The 22,735-nt window shown below is 44.1% G+C and overlaps 1 protein-coding gene across 1 annotated transcript in view; it reads right to left on the bottom strand.

Annotated features, from left to right (window-relative positions):
• The window catches only part of LOC135901568 (uncharacterized), a 1,085,637-nt gene that overhangs the window by 26,472 nt on the left and 1,036,430 nt on the right, over window positions 1-22,735 (bottom strand). Inside the window, exon 15 of the mRNA XM_070531118.1 lies at window positions 15,646-15,713. The gene's annotated coding sequence lies outside the window, so the exon portion shown is untranslated. The remainder of the gene's footprint in view (window positions 1-15,645; window positions 15,714-22,735) is intronic.

The following is a 22,735-nucleotide window of genomic DNA, read 5'->3' as shown; positions in this document are numbered from 1 at the left end:
ATTCCTGCCATCGCCCTCATGTTTCGGATAAAGTCCAAGGGTGATAACATCGTGACCACGTGCTGCATGCTGTATGTGCGAGTGAAAGCGTAGGAGGGGAGGTGGAATGGGTGAGCCGACGATGGTGGCTCAGTCTTGTGTGCGCAAAGGAGAAAAGCGGGGAGCAAGCGCGCCGCCTTCCGTCGCGCGCAACACATCGGGGGGAGTGGATGGAATGGGGGCGGAATCTAGGATTCTGTGAATCTATGATTGTGCAACATGTTTATTTGCCTTGTTTGACGCATTATATACAGTTACTTCTTCTTACATACATAGACTCATTGGAGACTTATACGTATACTTAAATATCTTGTTGCGACGTTTTGTGTATACATGCAGTGAACTTTGTTTCCAGTGACACTTTTTTGTCCTTTATCAAGCCGTATTTTCGCATTTGCATATCCCATTGTATCTTTGCATTTCTAATGTACGAGGGCGAGTCAAATGAAAGTGAGCCTACCCTAACCGCGCAATAATGGTTCGGTTCATTATCTGCGAGGCATGCGCGTAGGAGAACGGTATGTCTCATTTACAAAAGCGACACGCAGGTGTGAAGATAAATGTTCTTTAATGCTCTCATACACTGGGTTGAATATGGTTGCGTCACATAATGGACACTTCAAAAGTTAAACAGCTCGGTGTCGCGAAGTTTTTGACAGCTGAAGGTGTTTCGAAAACAGAAATTCATCACCATATGACTGCCGTGTACGTTGAACACTGCATTTCATTGACCACTGTGAAGAGTTGGAGCAAACGGTTCAAAGGACGTTGCAAAGACATTCCAAGACCGGGCCAAAACCATCGTGCAATCACCCCCCACACAATTTCAAAGGTTCATGAGCTGCTGAAACAAGAACGGAGGATAAGCATCGATGAACTGGCAGACCGTCTGAACATCAGTCACGGTTCGGTTCACGCCATAATTCACGAGCTTCTCGGTTATCGGCTCTTTGGTGCGCAATGGATCCCCAATATTTTTATCCATCGCGAGAAGACGGAGCAGTTTCGCGCTGCCTTGACTCATCTGATCGGGTATCACAATGAGCATGACGACTTCTTGTCTACAACTGTGATCGGGGACAAACCATGCTGCCACTACTACGAGCCTGAAACACGACGGCAAAGCTTACAGTGGAAACATTCGAATTCACCACCGCCAGAGAACGCAAAGGCCGTCATTACCGCGGAAAGTTGTTGTTAAGTTTTCTTTTTTCGATCGTCAGGTGCCATTTCTGATATAATTTGCTCAATTTTGAGAGACTATCAATTATTTCCGTTATTGTGAAACGACGGATCGGCTGCGAGTTTCAATCAAGAACAAACGACGTGAAAATTAACGAATGTGGTCATCTTGTTCCACGACAATGCCCGTCCCCATGTCGCTGATGTGGTTAATATAAAACTGGCAAAGTTCAAGTGGGAAACGCTGCAACATCCGCCATACAGCTCAGACCTGTCACCTTGCGACTTCTACATTTTGTGGCAACCGAAAAAACAGCTCAAGGGAACTAGATACAGACGTTTTGAAGCAGCAACCCAAGGAGTTTTATAAGACGGGAATCACGCAATGCATTAGTCAATAGGACAAATGTCTAAATTCTCATGAAGACTACTTTTAAATAAAGTACCCCGTTGTTGGCTCATTCATTTGACTTGCCCTCATATGCAACTTGCAGAACTCCTGCTTCTTTTACGTGCTCTCTGTCGCGACTATAACTTCAGTGCAAATACTCACGATACACGACAAGGGACAGCTACTCCTGCGTAATACATTGGAACAAACGACAGCGTCATTGAGATGTTTCCCTGGCCATTGCATATATACAAGAATGTAAGCCAGGTTCTTGAATGACAAAGTTTCATTAACATATTTGTCCTCAACTTGTTCAGTTCACTGTCTTTTAATTTTTCATATCAGCGGCATGCACTGCTTTCCTGGTTTCGAACTGATATAGTTCTAAAGTTCGTGTGATATTTTCTTTACTTAATAAATAGACAAAAAACATGGAAGCATTGACGTCAGTTATATTGGGCACAATTTTTGACACATACGAGTATAATATTTTATGAAAAAATACATATTTTACTTGTTTTTACAGTGCGTAGCTTTCAAGAATTCGTTTGCAGCATCTTTGGCAATGACAATGCAGTTATTATTCATGTATTTGATCCCTCGATAAATTGTTTAAGAGGAAGCTTTAGCTCGGGCCCAATCCGACGCGGCCTATTCAAATACTTGTAAAACGCAGAAACGCTTTTGTGAGATAATCCTGCTAATCACTTTAATTGAAATTGGTTGCATTTGAGAGAGGAAGTTTAAATCCTAGTGTCTGTTTGAAACAACTTCGATTTAGGGCCTAAATTTTGTTTAAAATATTTTGGAAAATTCGAAAGTTTGAAAAAATAGAAGCACGACGTTTACAAACTAATAGCTATGCATGAAGAACAGATATTGTGGTTTTGTAAACGGCATTTATTATAACAGTCAAAGCGGACAAGTTTGCTGTGTCAATTTGTATCTTACGTGAATTGGTTACGTTGTGTACAAGGGTTCTGCAAAAGCCGTACTTCCACAATACTAAGTTTTTTTTAGATTTATGTGTAACATATCTATTTTGTCCGCTGTAGATGTACTATTAGATGCAATTCACAGAATTGTGATATCATTTTTCATTGTTGAGTCACGGGGTTTTAAACTTGATAGTTTCGTTTTCTGAAAATTTTCAATTTTGGCCACTTTTTAATAATTGACCACCTAAATGAAAAATTCGAAGCCAGTAGTCACTAGAATTAAACTTTTTCTTTTAAATGCAACAAACCTCCTCAAATTTGGTGAAGTGGTTGCAGGGAAAAACGAATTCCCCTTCTACATGTACTTAAATAGGAGCACCCGAGCTAAAGCTTCCTCTTAAGGAGGAGGCTGAGCTGCAACGTGCATATTATATATATATATATATATATATATATATATATATATATATATATATATATATATATATATATATATATATTGCGCCAGTGGCGTAGCCCCCCCCGAACAAAATTTCTGGCTACGCCACTGTCTGCCTCGTAATATTTGTCCAAGGCCACAGCACAATTTATTTATTTATTTTATTTATTTACCGTCAGGGCCTTTCGGCATTAGAGAGGGGAGTGGGTTATACAACAAATAAGAAGGAAATAAATCATGAGCTTATACACAATATCTGCTAATTATACAATGTTAGCTGAAAGTATGATAAATGCAGTAATAGAACATGACACATAAAAGTAACATTTAACAAGAAAAAGGAAAACACCCAGAGCAGTTCGTACAAATGTTTGCTATTATACATTGTTAGCTAGTGCTTCTCGAAAATTATCGTTGTTATTAATGGAAACAATGTCAGAAGGAAGTTCATTCCAGTCTTTCGACGTACGTGGCAAAAATGAGTGTAAAAAGGGTGTCGTGTTACATGCACCAATTCTAACTTTATAATGATGATCAGTACGGTGAGATAAGTAATATGGTAGCGACATGAATTTTCGATGTAGTGTAGGGTGGTGATACAGCTTATGAAAAAATGAAAGGCGGGAAATTCTTCGACGTGTTGCTAGCGGTTGAAGACCCAGATTCGATTTCATTGAAGAAACGCTGGCACCACGGTGGTAATTCGAAAGAATAAAACGAGTGGCGTTGTTTTGGATTAGTTCAAGGGAATGTATTAGGTTTTCGTGGAAAGGGTCCCATATAGTTGCAGCGTATTCTAATTTTGGCCTTAACAGGGTTTTATAAAGTAGTAATTTTAAAGGAGAGGGAGCATGAGAAAAGTTATGGCGTAATATCCCAGCAAGTGGTTGGCTTGATTAATTTAATATTCGACATGATGATTCCATGTTAATTTAGATGTTATATGCAGGCCTAAGTGCTTATATGAGTTAGTCGATTCTAAAGCAACGTTATTCAAGTAGTACAAAGGCAGATTATCGTTAGATCCGGGTACTCTCAGAAATTTGCACTTGTTAATGTTGAGTTCCATTCGCCACAATCGGCACCATTTGCTGACGTTATTAAGATCGGCCTGAAGCAGGGTGATGTCGTGTTCATTAGTTATTTCTCTGGGGATTACACCGTCTGCAAATAAACGTACGTCGGAGGTTACTGCTGAAGGTGAGTTATTAATATAGATAAGGAATAATAGGGGTCCCAGAACGGAGCCTAGTGGAACACCGGAGTGAACGTCGCTGTGAGGTGAGTCATGGTCATTAGCTGTTACGAACTAAGAACGGTTATCGAGAAATGACTTAATCCATTCGAGAACGTTATGATCGAGGTTTAATTTGCTTAGTTTATAAAGTAAAAGCTTATGTAAAATTAATTGGTTTACTTTGCCGACCGAAAAAATATTTTTTTCTATATTTCTAAAGTTGATAATTTTTTGTGAACCAAGGTTTATTGCTGTTAGTCGGTACTGAAATAACTGGAATGCGATTAGTAGCAAGGTCGGTGATTTTTTGTTTGAAGATCGACCAATTTGCTTGAAGTGTGCGGTTGTGGAATTCAGCACTGAAAGTGGAGTAGAAGGAAAATTAAAATTAAATTATGGGGTTTTACGTGCCAAAACCACTTTCTGATTATGAGGCAGGCCGTAGTGGGGGACTCCGGAAATTTTGACCACCTGGGGTTCTCTATCATGCACCTAAATCTAAGTGCACGGGTGTTTTCGCATTTCGCCCCCATCGAAATGCGGCCGCCATGGCCGGGATTCGATCCCGCGACCTCGTGCTCAGCAGCCTAACACCATAGCCACTGAGCGACCACGGCGGGTGGGTAGAAGGACATAAGTTCGTTGTTAGTGGATTCGTAATTGCATTTGTCGTATAAGCGTATTATTTTATTCCATGATTCTCGCTTTGGAAATGTAAAATTAAGGACCGTGTGGATGATTTTATCAAAATATCAAAGATAGGTTAGACGGATTGTTAGTTAATATGAGATCTAAAATGCTGGCCGAGTCATTCACTACGCGCGTTGGTTCTAAGACTAGCTGGCTTAAAGTGAAATTAAAGCAGATTTCGAAGAAATCATTTTCGGTTGTACTCTGTGACGAAGGTGGATAGCTATCCCGATTGATATTTGGGAAATTAAAGTCTCCGAAGAGCAAAATCTGAGCGTTAGTGTATTTTTTTATTAGCACATCTGGGACGCAGCAGAGCTTGTCAGTACAGCTAGTGTCTGCTCGCGGGGGGCGGTAGCAAACGCCAAGTAATATAGTTTACGGGGTTGCACGAAAGAGTAGCCATAATATTTCAAGGTCACTTGGGTTGTGAAGAACGGAGCAGGGTATTGTATTACTAACGGCGATGAGCACCCCGCCGCCTCTAGAGTGCTGGCGATCGTTACGGAAAACATGGAAACCGCGTTGGTCATCCATGACCTCCGCGTCGGATACGTCAGCGGTTAGCCAGGTTTCGGAAAGTATAAACAAGTCACATCCAATAATAATAATATTTGGGGTTTTACGTGCCAAAACCACTTTCTGATTATGAGCCACGCTGTAGTGGAGGACTCCGGAAATTTCGACCACCTGGGGTTCTTTAACGTGCACCTAAATCTAAGTACACGTGTGTTTTCGCATTTCGCCCCCATCGAAATGCGGTCGCCGTGGCCGGGATTCGATCCCGCGACCTCGTGCTCAGCAGCCCAACACCATAGCCACTGAGCAACCACGGCGGGTAAGTCACATCCAGATGATAAAACCAGATTAGATATAACGTGACGTTTGGAAAGGAAGCTACGTATGTTAGAATAGATTGCTGAAATAGTAGTGTTAGGGCGGGTTGTCGTTATCGAACGTTGGATGACGGTGCTGCAGCGATTGCTATTGTAGTTCTTTTACACATATTGTAGTTTCGTCGTACATGTACTTAGCAGATCCTATAAACAGAGTTTTGTAGCGTAATGCAAATGGAGTCGATTTGGTTCTCGCAAAAGCCAAAAGATGTTTCCGGGCATTTTTGCACAGTACGAGAGTAGTCTTCGCGAATGCTATATCCCTTTCAACTTGCGGCCGTTTGACCGAATTTTTTCCTTTTGTTTTATAAAAAAGGAATTTTTCTATTATACGACGGTTTCGGTTATCGGAATGGCGGCCGAGACGATGCGCACGTTCAATCCTCCTCAGGATTCACGGTCATGTTTAATTGGTCTGCGCAAAGCCGAATGATTTTTTCCTCTGCCTAAGCGGCGGAGGAAGACGATACCGGATACCGAAGACGATAAGGTTGTTGCGGCGGGCTCCGTTTTCTGCGTCATCGATGCGCGCTTCTATATCGGAGATTTCCCGTGTCTTCGCGGCCACAGAAGTCTTAAATGTTTCAACCTGCCGCTGCAGGTCCTCAATGTGTTGACAGTGGCTCTCGATGGCACGCATTCTTCTGTTTAGTTCGGAAATCGAAGTGTTAGTCTCGACTAGTTCGCTTTTTAAACCTTTAATCTCGTTAATTAACTGCGATTGCCCAGCGGACAGCTTCTTTAGTTCAGTTAGTGCAGCGTTAGAGCCTATATCGATATAGGTAGCTTTATTGGAATAGACAGTAGTCGACAAAGTTTTTGTTGGGACACGCAGCACAGGGCCTTTGTAATGTCAAGCCTGAAGAAACCAGCAAATACAGCTGTTTGTTACTGGCGGCATTGTGGCACCTAACTCAATGATGTTATTATATTTTTTATTGGTATGTTCTCGCGTTTATATAGGTACGTATATTATAAAAAAAAATACAGCACAAAAAATAAAAAAATAAAGAACCGCAAACCATACCCGCAAGTTAAGTTAAGGGGTTGTACGTGCCAAAACCACTTTCTGGTTATGAGGCACGCCGTAGTGGAACTCCGGAAATTTCGACCACCTGGGGTTCTTTAACGTGCACCTAAATCTAAGTACACGTGTGTTTTCGCCGCCATCGAAATGCGGCCGCCGTGGCCGGGATTCGATCCCGCGACCTCGTGCTCAGCAGTCCAACACCATAGCCTGAGCAACCACGGCAGGTTTTTTATCCCGCAAATTCAGTTGTTTTGTGTGTCCCGCCAACATGCTATGAGGTGAAGTGTGAACCAAAATATTGCAATCGCACGACTCGAATTCAAAATTTTATTTCTTGGTGAAAACGCAAATTACTTGTATTAAAATTTCCACGGCGAAAATTGTTATGCTTCTCAGTTATACCCGTTTTTCTGCGTATTTTTACATAGACCACCTTACTGCGTTACCAACATGTAAATATAGGCTAAAATAGCATTTCTGCCAAAGTCAGGCTTTCATTTTTAGAGCCTGTGCGCAGCAAAACAGCGAAAATAATATTTTAGAAGACAGCATGCTTTAAGGAGAGCTCTATGAAAATAATTCTACGATTCCTTCCGTGACCGGTGTTGTGAAACATTTCGCGAATACGCTATAATTTCTGCATTTTTACCTCGGTTCTAAGGATAAAAAAAAAAATATGAAAGCATTTTGTGGGCCCTTTTATAATAAAAGCACAATGTTCACACAAAGCAAAAACGCACTGTCTGAAAGAACTCGCGACACGTCGATTTTTGGCAAATTTTTGTTTCGCACATGGTTTTCCACCGTTTCGTGAAATTCCAAATTGCCCTCCCGGGCGCAAGAATTTTTCCCACTCAATATATTTTGGGAAAATATTGCGCAAGTAACGCTTATATAGGTGAATTTTCTTTCATAATTTTTTGAGAGAAGTGGATACTGCTCGAGCGCCACGGTTGGAACAGACGGCGTGGAACACCCACAGAAAAAGCGCTAGTGTCGTGGTCTTTGAACACGTCCAGTTCACGCCCCTTTTTTCACCATTACCAACTCGCCAAGTCGACGATTCTTCCGACATGCAGGTTCGTGTAAGCCCTGTTCTCACGCTGCGAATGAGCATTGAAAATGGGTGGTCACGGATGATTTTTCGTTCGCCTTGTGTCATCGGTGCATGAATGAAAAAAAAAAAGGCAAATTTGATCTTTTTCTTTCTTTCTTTCTTTAGACCGCTCAAACACGTGCGTAGAATTTCTCTAGAAGATTCCCGAATAGTCCAGGAATCCGAAACTACCGCAACCTTCAAACGCGCGTTTCATGACCGCAAAATCATAATGTCTTATTTGCACTGTGTCGTTCTAGCTAATTGTTCCTTTTTGTAGGCATCGACTGTAGAGTTCAGTCGTCCGTTTCGCGCTTTCTGGGCCCGCTACTACTCGCGCCACATCTTTCCGAGGAAAACCGCTGTCGAGCTTATCAGCTTCTCTGTGTGTGTGCTATACAGAATGCCCCACGAGGCACACGCAACTGGACCAGAGAGTTAGTTTTTTTCCACACTGGTTATCTCACCGGTTCCGCAGGCAACTAGATAAGCTGTGCTTTGCGCTTGCTGTCTGCCACCAACAGGGCACGCGAAAACCAAAAACCAAAAGTAAACCTGACAGTTCGGCGAGTTATAGTAATGGCCCAGTCCTTTGAAACAGCGCCACAGAAAAACACGAACACGGAATGACACTGCGCACATTATCAGGCAACTCAGGAGATTATCGAGGGATGACACGCACATAAAAAGTCGCAGCTTCGCCCGAAAGGCGAAGCACCAATTGCGATAGCAAATTAGTAGACAGCTATACGACGTAAGGATACAAGCTTTATCGGCCGTATGAACTTGTAAACATTCGCTTACTAACTTAATTAACAAGCATGGTGTCAGGCGCGCTCAAGCAAACATGAACACATCTCACTCGATGACCGTGGAAAGTCACTGTCAAAAACGCTGGAGTGAAGATGCGCGGCAGCAGCAGCCAGCGAATTGACTACTCAGCTGTCTCTCGCTGCAACACGAACTATACGTTGAAAACAGAGCACATATACGACGCTACCGGCACTCCGCGTGCTTTGTCCACGTCGCAGATCGCTTGCAAGATACGGCGCCCCCATGCCTCGCGCGTGGCAGCAGATGGCGCGCTCCCGCCCCGCCTCCCTCCCTCTCCCCTCGCCCGCGCGAGATCGAACCGCGTTTGTCGGCTGACCCTCGTAAGCTTTCACTCGCACATAACAGCGTACGGCGCGTGGCGGCGTTGCTGTCTTTGAACTTTATACGGAACATCACAGCGACGGCGACGGCAGGAATGCGATTGGAGTGTCCATCATCATCATCATCATCGTCATCATCATATTTATGTCCACTGCAGGACGACGGCCTCTCCCTGCAATCTCCAATTACCCTTGTCCTGCGCCAACCGATTCCAACTAGCACCCGCAAATTTCCTAATTTCGTCGCACCATCTACTCGTCTGCCGTCCTCTACTGCGCTTGCCTTCTCTTGGTACCCATTCTGTCACCCTGATGGTCCAACGGTTATCTAATCTGCGCATTACATGACCTGCCCAGCGCCATTTTTTTTCTCTTAATGCCTATTAGAATATTAAAAAAATTAAATTATGGGATTTTACGAGCCAAAACCACTTTCTGATTATGAGGCACGCAGTAGTGGAGGAATCCGGAAGTTTCGACCACCTGGGGTTCTTTAACGTGCACCTAAATCTAAGTACACGGGTGTTCTCGCATTTCGCCCCCATCGAAATGCGGTATTAGAATATCGTCTATGCCCGTTTGCTCTCCGTTCCAAACCGCTCTCTTTCTGTCTCTTAAAGTAATGCCTAGCATTCTTCGTTCCATCGCTCTTTGCGCAGTCCTTAACTTGTTCTCAAGCTTCTTTGTCAGTCTCCAAATCTCTGCGCCGTATGTCAGCGCCGGTAAAACGCACTGATTGTATACCTTCCTATTCAATGATAACGGTAAGCTTCCAGTCAGGAGCTCACGATGTCTGCCGTATGCGATGCAACACATTTTTATTCTGTGGATTTCTTTTTCATGGTCAGGGTACCCTGTGATTAATTGACCTAGGTAAACGTACTCCTCCGCAGACTCTTGAGGCTGACTTGCGATCTTGAACTCTTGTTCCCTTGCCAAGTTATTTATCATGGTCTTCCACATAATTGCTATCGCAATAATAAAGAAGAGCCATGTCATTCCTTGTATTACTTGCATAAAAAATAAATTTCGTATTTGAACACCTAACTTTTTCTTGTTTGCGTAACCACATGTAGGTATATATTATCTTGTTTATTGCGAATAAATGAGTTGTGTGTCGACGCTGTGATCGTATAGTGCATTCCGTGCTCGTGTTTTTCTCTGGCGCCGTCTCAAAGAGAAAAAAAAAGAAGTTAAAGAAAAATAAAGGAAAAGAATGAGGTGCTTCAGAACTAAGGTACTTCATAACATAGTACGTTATTATTATTTTTTTTTTGCGTGTGTGTGTATGCGTTGTCGTTTCAGTCCTCGCCGTTCTTCGCTCAGCACCACGCATTTCAAGTCAGCAAGTGTCGACCGCACATTTTACGCCAACGCTGGCTTCCGTGGTAGAGAGGGAATTGGTTTAAGACGAAAGGCACGATGCCTTCTTTCAGCATAAGTCGCTTCGTGTCTCTGCAAAAGCAATTGGGAAGAAAGCCCAAGCTGCAGATGACACAGTAATTGGAAGCTGAGCTTGGCTGCCACTACTTTTCTGCGCTCACCGTCAAACAAAGTTCACTCAGCTTTCAGTCCACGGTCATCTCGGAGAAAGAAACGTCTGCAGGCTGTTTGTTTCGATGGCTTGCAGAAAGGCACACAACACCGCATTTTCGCTTCCGAGGCCTCTAAGCAGCTACTATGCGCTGAGCATAGATTACGATCGAATACATCACGCAAATTAACACGGGTATTTCGCATCTCTAGGAGAGCCTTTTCTCCTCAGCGGGTATAACGAAAACACCGTTCTCTATGAGAACACCGCGTGTCGTCTGCACATCGTCTGCTATAAGGTCCGAAGGAAGCGCCGCCACATGGAGGACGCACTTGAACATTATAAAGCATAGCTTCTGAGATTAGCGCAGCCGGAATTCGGAGGCCATGCTAGCAGCGACTGCCACGTAAGGTTCTCGAACTCATGGCTGCGTCGACATAGAAGAAGTAAAATTACGCTCCAGATTTCCTGCGTAATATAACGTAATAAAAATGTATTTTTTGTAATAAACGCACGAATAAATTGACCATCGCTTTATTGGTGGCGCTCCTGCGCGCAGGCTGCTTACAGGGTGATAGTAAACAAATCCACGTGGGGCATGGATGGGGAACGAGCTGCAGCATTCTCGTCGTCGCCTTGATGTCACAGCCGAATTCTTTTTTTTTTTTCTCTGCGCTCGCGGTCATCGCTCGCAGTTCTTCGGGTTCTGAGCGAGCAGCGGCCTCGCTGTGTGTGAATTATGCTGCCAGCGCGAAGCGGCGTTGGCACCGGTTGGCACACAGCAACGTTCCTTCTCACACGATACGTCCTGGTTAGTGTGCGCTCAGTTGGAGGAAAGCGCAAGCATGAACGCTTATTTTCCTTTGCCTTCAGCGCAGGAAAGTCGAAACAGGCGTACACAACAAAGTTCAGCAGGATTCCGTATTCTCTTTATATACTGCACACGTACCACGCAGCGAGTGCGCGGTAGTCATACGCACCTACACAGTAATTCCGCGCGAGCGTTTCTTGAGGCAGCGTGGCACACCATTCTAGTTAAGGTATTTACAACCACAAGCAAATCCGCCGCACGCACCATTCCTTACAGGAAAAAGCCATGGTTTACGAACTTCTAGCAGATCTACCCGACACATGAACTTCATTTTGCCAGTTTTCACGGAGCGGCGCCTACGATGTCATTAATTAATGATCTAAGTCACAACGCAGGCGTAAGAAGCGGTACACCTGAGCGGTGGTCTGCTAGAGCCTGCCGCATTTTGAAACGTATACTAGCAAGAAGAATGATGAATCTTGAAAGATGCAGTCATACGATAATGCTTGCTTCCACTTGTGGGGATGCTCAGGTACTGAGGCTCGGCACCGCGGCTGGGAAGCCTCCGCTAGTATTACAGTTGACCGTAGCTATAGGTGCTAGAATCTATACGTGAGTGCCAAGCGCATCACGACGACAGCTAGGGCAAATGGCAACACGGTTCACGCCCCTAACGGGCAACGCCCACCATCGCTCGTAAAAAAAAACAAAAAGAATTAGTTTAGTCGTGTAGAGAGGACATTGTACACCGGAATAACTTTGATATTCGGCATAAGACTCACGAAGATTTATAAACAAAACCGCATATATCTACTTTGCATAAATAGCTTAAAGTTAGGCACAAAAATTTGGCAACCAATTACACAGTTTAACATAAAAGTCTGGCAACACAAAAAATTAAAACAATCAAGCATTTAAAGATTAAGTTAACGTAACACATTCGTTTTAGGTGGGTTCTATTATTAATAAAAGTTTTTGAAAGAGAAAGGCCTACAAAGCATTCTACTACATTGAACAACTAAAAGTAGAAGCATGCAGGTTTCGTAGTTGCATCACTTTGAGAGTTATCGCGCATGTTTTCCCCACAACTATAAAAAAAATCAATAAATGTGCCTTAAAGATATATTGTTATAGACACAAACAAACCTTTACACATACGATTGATTAGTGATGGTTTGATACACAAAAATTTGGCAACACTGTCAATGCATGCACACAAAATTAACACAACATTGTGTACACTTTCTTTTAAATATTATTTAAACATTAAAACGACTCCCAATAATTGTGCCGAAATAAAAGCAGTTGATTTATATTAACTTGTTTTGCACTGAATTAAACAAAACTTTTTTAATATAGATGGCGGTCAAAACACAACGGACATTTCGCCATTAGCCGTATCCTGTTTCATCTCTCTCATTTCTCAGCAGCATTTTCGAGTTTGTTTCTGTTTAGCCGCCTCCTTGAAAGCCGCAAATTTCATGCTGCAGAACAAAATAAGTATCCAAGAGCTATTTCAACTCGAGTACAAATTGTTCTGCTTCTAGGGACGTTCAATGCATACAACAATTATGGCCTCCGAGACAACGTACGAACGTGTCCTACAACGCGCCAGTCACGTAGGGCTTGCGCGACTTCTGCATTTTCAGTGCTTCACAGTTGTACCGACAACCTGGGGAACGCTTAACACTTGTGTACTTGTGTGCAGCTCCTGGATCGTTTTGTGCTACGCACACAGAGTCGTACGCTCTATCCTTGATGCTATAAAAGGCTTTTTGAAAGTGTCACAAGGTGGTTCTTGCGAACGTTTTTAGATTAGTTCGTAAAAGCGGTGACGTGAACACCACTTATCGCCTTACAGCATGACTTTTTGAACACGCCCTCAGATCTGATCAGTTCATACCCACGACCAGGACGAATTAATGCGTCACCAATGAGTGGATCAACTGCTCGGCGCTCACAAATGCCGTCTGCATGTGCTAGCTCCTAATCTAAGGCCAGAATGCACACAGCTGAAGGTAGTGGGAATGAGAAACGGCGTCCAAACGACAAGGTCTTGAATCCAACCGAAGTGAAACAATCTCTAGCATCTCGGTCATATTCTCGATGCGCACTTGGGTCAATTTTTGTGTCGTGGCAGTGTGACCAGTATACTAGCTACTAGCTACTATACTAGCTGTGACCCAAGCTAGCTCTATAGAGCTAGCTTGGGAAGCGATATGCAATGCACTTTTGCCAAGAGCTGTGCAATTACAAGCACAAAGATTCAATAAAGCAAGCTTTACGCGGCATATTAAGAGCTTAAGAAAGGATGAAGGCACAGTCCTAATATCGCGCTGTCAAGTTATAGCATCCTCGGCAAATGCGCCCTGGAGTCGCAGCGAAAGCAGTTGGGGACTTATGTAACAGCGCGACACATATGGAAGGGACGACCAGGTCTCAGTCGACGTCCCTTTTTTTTTTGTTTCGCGCTGTTACACAATTTGCAGCGAACCAACTAGCCCAGCAAGAAAACCATTCAGTTGGGGGACAACGACCCAAGCCCGGGGAGGGGCAAACCTAAATAAATCCGAGGATATAAAAATGCACAGCGCCGGTGCGCGCTGCTAGCGCCGCCTAGCATAACGCGCGTAGTTTGAACTGCGCGCGTAACTGAGCAAGGTGTCGGTTTGCTTCTGCAGCGTCCGCGCCGCGACGAGCTCGTTCGCAGAGTTAATAGTCGGTAGCAAGAAACGTTCCGTTGCGATGACGAAGCTACAACCTGGCGAAATAATGGCCAGTAAGTCAATAACCGTTGAATTAAGGCGTATTCACAGTGACATCTATGTATATGGTAATTAAACCGTATACGTAAAGCCTGGGACTGCTGGGGTCGCGGCGCGTGGGCGCGTAAGTAATTATGCGAGACATGGCACACTGAAAGCGACTAAATCCTGTGTTTTAAAACACTATTAAAACTTTTCTATTAGAATTCGCGCCCTCAATTTAGTATACAAGAAGTTCATTAATTGATCTAATCCAATTATCAATGGTTCTATTATGAGAAAGAAAAAAACCTCATCCTGGTGGGGTACGTCACTGCTGACAGAATACCATTGGTTGCGTCCTCGTGTATCCTATATATATTTTTATGAGCTTGGCTAACCTTAAGTACAGTGGATAGCTGCGCGAGTCGGTACACCTGCATGATTACTTACAGAGTGAACAAATAAAACAAGGGCAGAGAAGAAAGACGTAGCACGGGCGCTATCGTTACGCCGTTCTTCTTTGTACGTGTTGATTTGTTCGCCCTGTATAATTCTGTGTTGGCTAACCTTAGCTGGGATACCTGTATACGCTGGACGATGAGCAAAACGAGAACAAGGGTGTCGTAATGAGAATAAAGGAGTGCTGTGCACATGGTCAGTGACACGGCAGTCTGTAAATCACGTGTCAACGCCCATGCGTCAGCCGGCGTGTCAACGGCGTGCACAACTGCCCTCTGTTGCCTGTTTCACTGATGGTCGTGAGCTATCGTGTCTCTGAAAGAGATAATAGGGGGAGCGACAGAAACCGGTGCTCGTGAAAAAACACATCAATAAATAAATAATAAAAGAAATGAAAATGGTGAAATGGAATAAATGAATACATAAAAGGAAATGAAAACGGAAGGAAGCAAAAAAAAATAATAAACACCTTCGCTCGTTTCCGCATACACCCGCCTTACACCCTTTCCCCTACAGAAGAACTCCACCTATGTATACTGTGGCGAGGAAAGCATATGTCGCCTTGAAGAAGCCAAGTCCACTTGTCGAAACGTTCGCTCCTGCTTTCACCTTGTTTTCGTTTCGCTCATCATCTTGAATTTCCATCTCCCGCCTTCCCCGTGCTTTCCCTGGATGTACACTATGGAGTCACATTTCCAATAAATGCGCATATTCCGGTGGGTGCCAATATATTCTGCCCTTAAGTGACGAATACAACTTTTATTATAGCTCAAATTTAATGATCGAGCACGGCTATCTTCTCTGCAGTTATTGGTATTATTCTCCCGCTGATACTTTCCAGAAATGAAGCAACCCGTTCGATGATCCTGTAGAGGGTACTCTCTGCCATGCCAAACCGCACGACCACTGCCCTATCAGAGGTTTTATTTACAACAAAACTGCACGACACAGCGTTACCGATTGCATGGGCGTTATTAAATATATGGGTAGCAGAACACTCACCACAAGAACGACAGCAAATATTCTTCTGCGGTTTCTTCCCGGCATATTTCCTCCTCGTCCAGCTTGCTCTGGAGAGAATTGAGAGTTTTCGTATTTTGCTATAATGTTATAGCACACCTCCCCGGACACGGGAAAGTGTTTTTGAATATGAAATAAACAGCACCCACCCCGCAATCAAAATGAATTCGGCGCTATATTAAAGTTTAATTGATCACGTCGCCGTCAATGGACAACCTCATGACTCTTCCCACAAAATTGCGCACTTTCGGCGTTTCATTACCGCCTCTGCTGGTAGCCAACTTTATCAAGATTTCGTTCTCGCAGTCAAGAGATGAACTCGAAAAAACTGCTTCCAGAAATTCAACGCGCGCTAGTTTCCTTGCAGTCGCCACTCCGCATCGTCTGCAACGCGCACGACACGCAATGCCTGCTGGGATTCCGCAGCGGCGCTCCGCCAATTTTTCTGATGCACCTCGGAGCAACAAAAAAGCTGTCAAGGTGCTCCCTATTCATCGAGAACTTGGAAGCTTACCAGCAAGTATATGCGGCCTGTAGGGTTAGCAACACAACAACAGACAACGTCAAGCGAGAATTCAGGGGAAGGGAACGCCGCACGCAACAGCCGCGTCACATCAGGGAGGAGCTTTGTGCCGATCCTCACTCTCTTGAATGCGTAATCGTGCGAACGACAATTAAAATTTGGAGTCGGATATCTCGGAGCACAAACACGCAAGAAGATTTCTTCCATCAAATATTGTGTAGAAACAGGACTGCCTCTAACTTTTCAATACAAAGATACCCACAACAAAAAGTCAATTATTAAATTTTAGTTAATTGGGCTACTGGCAACGATAGTTATCATCTCACTTTGTGTCGCCCTGGCCATACACAGGTCATAGCACAGGTCATAGGCGGAAAGCTTTCATCTTCTCGGGGGGGGGGGGGGGCAGCCAGCTTTCTTAACCCCATGTATATGTATGTATATATATATATGTATCACGCACTTGAAGAAACTTCGTGTGACCTCGAAAAATATTGCACTGAAGTCACGGCCTTATATGAGAATTTAGAAGACCTCATAGTAGGAGACAGTTTAATTTCACAGCCTGAGTCCTCTCCCACTACCAAGAATCTGGCGCCTCTCGGTGGTGTAATCTTCCTTCGTGTAATTGTCGTATACTTCACTATCACTAATACTGCTTCGCGTTTCCGGCGAAACTGCAGCCTCGCTCGGTCTTCTTTTCTTATTCTGTGAGTCCGAGTATAAGCGCTGCTGCGCGTGGCTGCTGTTGATTCTGATTTCGAGTGAATCCGGCTTGGCCTTATTTCGGTTACTGAGTGAATTTTGCAGGGTGTCCCAACTATCATTCACCAAGACTTGAATTGAGAGGAGTTGCGTTGCTCGAAGAAAACCTACTGCGTATTGCTTCCAGTACGGTGGAGTAGCCGCCATTAATTCTTTCGTTCCTGAAATTTAATTCCACAATTGTAATTAATTATCTAATTCCAGAAGTACTGCCCAAATTATCAAAGTGTCAATGAAGCATTTGTAGGCACCCCCAGGCACCCCCGAATGACATCTAACTGCTGTGTTTTCAGCGACGTACTAATTGATTGCAATTTTTTCCAACTGCAGCAAACAAACCTCATGAAATATGAAAAATACCACGTGTGCGCGCTCTCACCCGCATCATAAAGCAGCGCCCTCAAACAAGGTGCTTGAAAGTAACTGCGATGCCTGTCGCAAACTGAAGAGGCAGCGCATCATCTTGGTAATGGTATGGAAGGAGCACCAACAGCAGGTTTAGCGGCTTTGCAGCTATTCCTTCCTCTCTACGTCACTTTTATAATCCGTATCTCAAGGCCCACTGATCCCATTGATAACAAAATCCCCTTCATAACGCTGCCGAATGCTGCTCTGACTACGCACGAAATGCGAAAAGTAATGTAATAGACATAGAATGCTTAAAAATCCCGGTTTTGCTCGCACCGACTCGACAGAGTGCGCGCGCAGCTGTATTTCGGGCCAGAAATTTGGTTCGGACCAAAGCCAAATTCAAGTGACGGTTTTATTTTTCATGAGAGTGTATTCGCGCTGCAAAAACAGGGTCGTGTGAAAAAATAAAAGCGAAATAAACAGACTGGGGAAACTACCCACGTGTAGAGAAAAGGCAAAACCGATGCCTTCAAGCAAGTAAACATAGCACTTCTAAATGAGCCGAATTGGCAATCGGGACGCCTGAACAAAAAGCAAACTAAAAAATACATCAGATTTCAGTGTGCCCTTATTAAGTAGGAATTCGTAAGCGCCGTTGAACACCAACTGCTGCCTAGAGGACGCGTTAAAATGGGTGTCTCCTTCTGCAGCTACGCAGTACTGAGTTCGCTTTATCACATCTTCAGTGGCGTTCTTGATGACCGACGCTGGAATTCGACGGCACACATTCGTTATCCTTGCCTTGACCTAATCTGAGGCCCGTCTCGATCATGTAAGCACGATCTTTCACATAACCTCAAAGAAAGAAATCGAGTGGAGAGAGGTCAGGTGGCCTGGCCGGCCAAATTCGCATGAAAAATCGCATTCAGCTAAAGTTTCGTGCTCGGCTGCTGCTGCGTGCTGGTGCCCCACCTTGCTGATACCACGGAAGTGGAAGACGTGATAGCGGGACTTCGCCGAGAAACTCATCCAGCACTCCTTCCAGTATTTCGTCCATCCAATGCTGTCCGGTTCAGTGTATATGATCGATGAAGATGGGACCGATCATATCACCGGCGTAAATTTAGAGAAACACATGGCGACTGGGACGAAACAAAACGCAACTTTAAACATTTGCACTGAAGTTGTCAATTCGCTTTTGTGGCAAAAAAAAAAAAGAAAGAACCATCCGTGCAATTTATCTACGCTAAGACAACAGCTATCACAGCTTGTTTCCGACTAACACCAAACGCGACGTGTTACTCCGGCCGAGGAGGGGCAGATAAGGCACTAGCTCGATCACGATGTTTTACAGCCAAGCTGTATATGGCTAGTCAATTGCAAAGAGAAGCGAGACTGAGACGCATATCATTCACGTGCATTTCACACGCCGTTGATAAAAGACTCTACCGAAGGCGTCACTAAAGCCTAGAGGTTTTTTACAGGGCCAAAAAAGCACGCAAATCATTTTGAAGTGAGGTGAATACACAGCAACATATCCATACTCTAGGCATAAGCTATCCATACTCTTAATAATAATTGTTAATTCGCTACGGCCCATCTCTTAAAAAAATATAAGACTTTTTCCTGTGCATATACTTAAATATACTGTGTATGTGGATAGTGTTTAGAGTGGAAATTTAAAACAATGTTGATGTGAGAAAATACGGATGAGGCAGCCGCCGCTGGAAGTTCTAATGCGCTAGTTATCCTATTGTCAGGATTTCCAGAAATTAAGCGAAGTATGAATTAAAATCCGTACACGTCCGCGCCAACAATGATGCAGTAAACTATTAGCCACAATAAAATTTTAAGGCAAGTCAGAAGAAACCTCAAATGATGTGGTTGACGAAACTCTGGCAATGACACGTTAGGTGGAGGGGGCTCGGTCCCCCCCCCCCCCCCTCCCGGGAAAGTTCGGAGGGGGCTCGAGCCCCGGAGCCTCCGCCCCCCCCCCCCCCCGGAGTTGGTGCCTATGGCACAGGTGGTCTTCGCGGGCCTTCCAGTGCCAAATTTTAAGAAAACCATAAAGCTTAATTTTTAACACCCGGTATATCAAAGACGGGGGTGCTGAGCAACGGAAGCCAAGAAACTAACAGGTAGGAGGGCAGGTAGGTGAATGGCCTCTTAGTCCATGCTGAATCAGAAATATAGGAATGTTAGGGGCCGCCGCGCCGTTCAACAACACGGTGAGTGTTGAAGAGCTTGACATGGTATAACGGAAAATAATTTTAAGAATGGCAGGGATGGGTAATAGGGATAATAATTCTCGCAAACGCTTTTAGACAGGAAGCAGCCTTGTCTCGAATTGTCTGCTTCGTCACTTCCTGAGTGAGATCAAATAGCAATACGCATCGCGTTCCAAACATCTCTTGAAGCGAATCGGACAGCAGGTCACCGAAAGTGAGGGAAACTTGCATAATATCGACTATCGAAGTTGTAGTGCAAAGCTTCGTTCCTGTATTTTTAAATCTGGAATAATATAGCATGCCCACAACGCCCAAAGCTCGATTGAGTGATAGGCAACTTCCAAAATAGTGCCCGCCCTCTTCCATACGTAGCCGTGGTCGTACCACTCACTAGACGACCTGGCTGGAAAACAACAACTAACCGTGATCTCCACTCTTATCTGGACTGCAAAAAAGTCTAACCTGCAAACAAGACAATTACACACGATAGTGCGCTGTCTAATTGTATTTTGTTTGGCCCCGTTTTCAGAGCTGTTAGTTTTTCAAAGTCATGTACCGGGTAAGTTTCCGACATACATTATATAAGTCCATCAATTCGTTACGGAAATTTTAGTTCTTTAATATCATAATTGTTAAATATAGCCTAGGGGTGATAGCATGTAATTTGTTGCGAAGTGGCCGCACGCATTAGCTATGAAAAACGCACGCACGCACGCACGCACGCACGCACGCACGCACACACACACGCACGCACACACACACACAAAAAAACAAAAAAAAACGCACGCGCGCGCGCGCACCTAAAGTGTCATTACCAGAGCTAATAGCTTACTGCATCATTGGTGGCGGGGACGTGCACGGCTCCTAATTCATACTTTCGCTTTATTTCTGCCAATCATGACAATAGAACACGCGCCTTAACACTAGCGGCGGCTGCCTCATCCGTATTTTCTCACTTCAACATTCTTTTAAATTTCCACTGTAAACACCACGCACATAAGCAAGATATTTATATATACACACAGGACAAATTTTATTCTTTTTTGAAATAGATGGAGGTGGTCAATTAAAAATTATTTCTAAAGGCATGTTTAGCGTATGGCTAGAGAATGAATACGTTGTTGCATGTTCACCACGCTTCAAATTGCGTTGCGTGCTTTTTTGACCATGAAGAAAACCTATAGAATTCAGTGACCCCTTCGGCAGAGCATTTTATCAATGGCGCGTGAAATGCACGTGAATGTTGTGTATCTCAATATTGCTTCTCTTTCCAGTAAGCAATGCTAACGAGTCATGAAAAAAAAAAACACATTTCTAATAATTCAAACATTTATTAGGGGCGGAAACATAGTCAGTTGCATGCAAAGGTAATAAATATATGCAGTGTGACCCAATTAATTAACTTGAACTAAGATTTAAAGAAAGAGCAATGCGTTACTCGAAGAAAACCTAGTGCATATTGACACGTGTACTTGTCTTTATCGGGCGACAAGTATTGTCGCCTAACAAATGTTATCGCACAGCGCGGGACGCGCCTGCATGTGTCCGAAGTTTCTGGAAAGTTATCGATGCTTCTATCCGCTGTCTGTTGTCGCCGAACGTTGTGTTATCTGATTTCGTCGCTTGACACGAATGGTGTAGAACATTTTAGAAGGCATGCGGGTCCCAACGTTTAAACTGGAACATTCGATGATTGCTGTATAAAAGCCGACGCGCTTGACCCGCAGATCAGATTTTCGACGATCGCCGAGCGTGTTCGCCGCTATTGTTGCGCTACAAGTGTAGCCTGTTTTGTGGGCACAGGTTCGCCCAATAAAAGTTAGTTTTGTCGTTCACAGTGCTGCTACTGTGTTATTCAACGTCACGACCACGTGACAATATTGTTTACAGTACAGTGGAGTAGCTGCCAGTAATTTTTGCTATACTGAGATTTATTTAGGTAACTGTAATTAATTATCTACCTCGAGACGTAATATCCTAATTTTCAACGTAACAAGAAGGCATATGTAGGAACAGGGACATCCGATTGCGGTATTTTCAGCAACGTACTAATTGCGTACTAATTTCGCCGAGTCATAAACGAACCCCGCGAAATATTAGAAATACCACTTGACTTAGCTCCCACCCGCACCATAAATCAGCGCCCTCGAACAAGATCCCTCTGAAATAGAACGAAAAAAAGGAAATAAAGAAAAACATAGTGATTAAGCTAGTTGCTTATATCTGTCGCGCCTTGGCTGAAGCAACACGTCACCTTTGGTTTTAGTAGGGAACAGGCTGCGATAGCTGTTGTCTTAGCGTAGATAAAGTGCACGGATGGTATTTCTCTCTCTGTTTTTTTTTTTTTTTTTGCCACAAAGCCTATCACCAGGAAAGCAAAGTGGCAACGTCAGTGCAAAGGTTTAAACGTGCCTTTTGTTTCGTCCCTGTCGCCGTTTCTTTCTCTAAAGAGCAGAAGGAAAATATAATCCTTGCCCTGGGAGCTGCAAATGGCAACAAGAGGGAGGCCGCAAATATATATCAGTCATGGAAGTGTGGCGGCAGAGCAAACGCGTCGACTGTCATCAGAAATAATGAAAACCTGAGACAAACACGCATCTTCAAGAAACAGCGGCGTGGGACTGCATCTTTGAGCCCTAGCCTACGCAAGGATGTTCTATCATTTATGGCCTCAAACCCTCATGCTAGCGTGCGGGACGTGGTCGGCCAGTTACCAATTCCGAAGTCATAAGTTTGGAGGATTCTAAACAACGGCGTTTCACCCGTACCCCCTTAACCACCACCAATGCTTGAAATATAGGGACCTGTAAAATCGTATAGATTTCGCGGATTTGGTCCTGACAAAAGCCGTTAAGTCACCGGACATCTTGAGCGACATCATGTGCACAGATGAAGCCAATTTTTACAGAAACCCCCAGGTAAATTTGCATAATACACAGTATTGGAGTGACTGCAATGCACACTGGGTAAAGCGCAACCGGCACAAGTAGCAGTGGTTGTTCAATTTGTGGGTGCGGAATTCACGCCGGTGCTATAATCAGTCCCATCTCCTTCAATCACATATTGACTGGACAGCTTACGTGGACGAAATTCTTGAAGGAGTGGTGGATGAGTTTGTCAGCAGCCCTGCTGTCACGTCTTCCACATTTGTGGTATCAGCAAGGATGGGGTACCAGCACGCAGCAGCAGCCGAGCACGAAACTGC

The sequence above is a fragment of the Dermacentor albipictus genome, chromosome 1, assembly GCF_038994185.2.
Source record: "Dermacentor albipictus isolate Rhodes 1998 colony chromosome 1, USDA_Dalb.pri_finalv2, whole genome shotgun sequence".
Classification (NCBI taxonomy): Eukaryota; Metazoa; Arthropoda; class Arachnida; order Ixodida; family Ixodidae; genus Dermacentor; species Dermacentor albipictus.
This window is presented reverse-complemented; position numbering and strand designations above follow the sequence as displayed.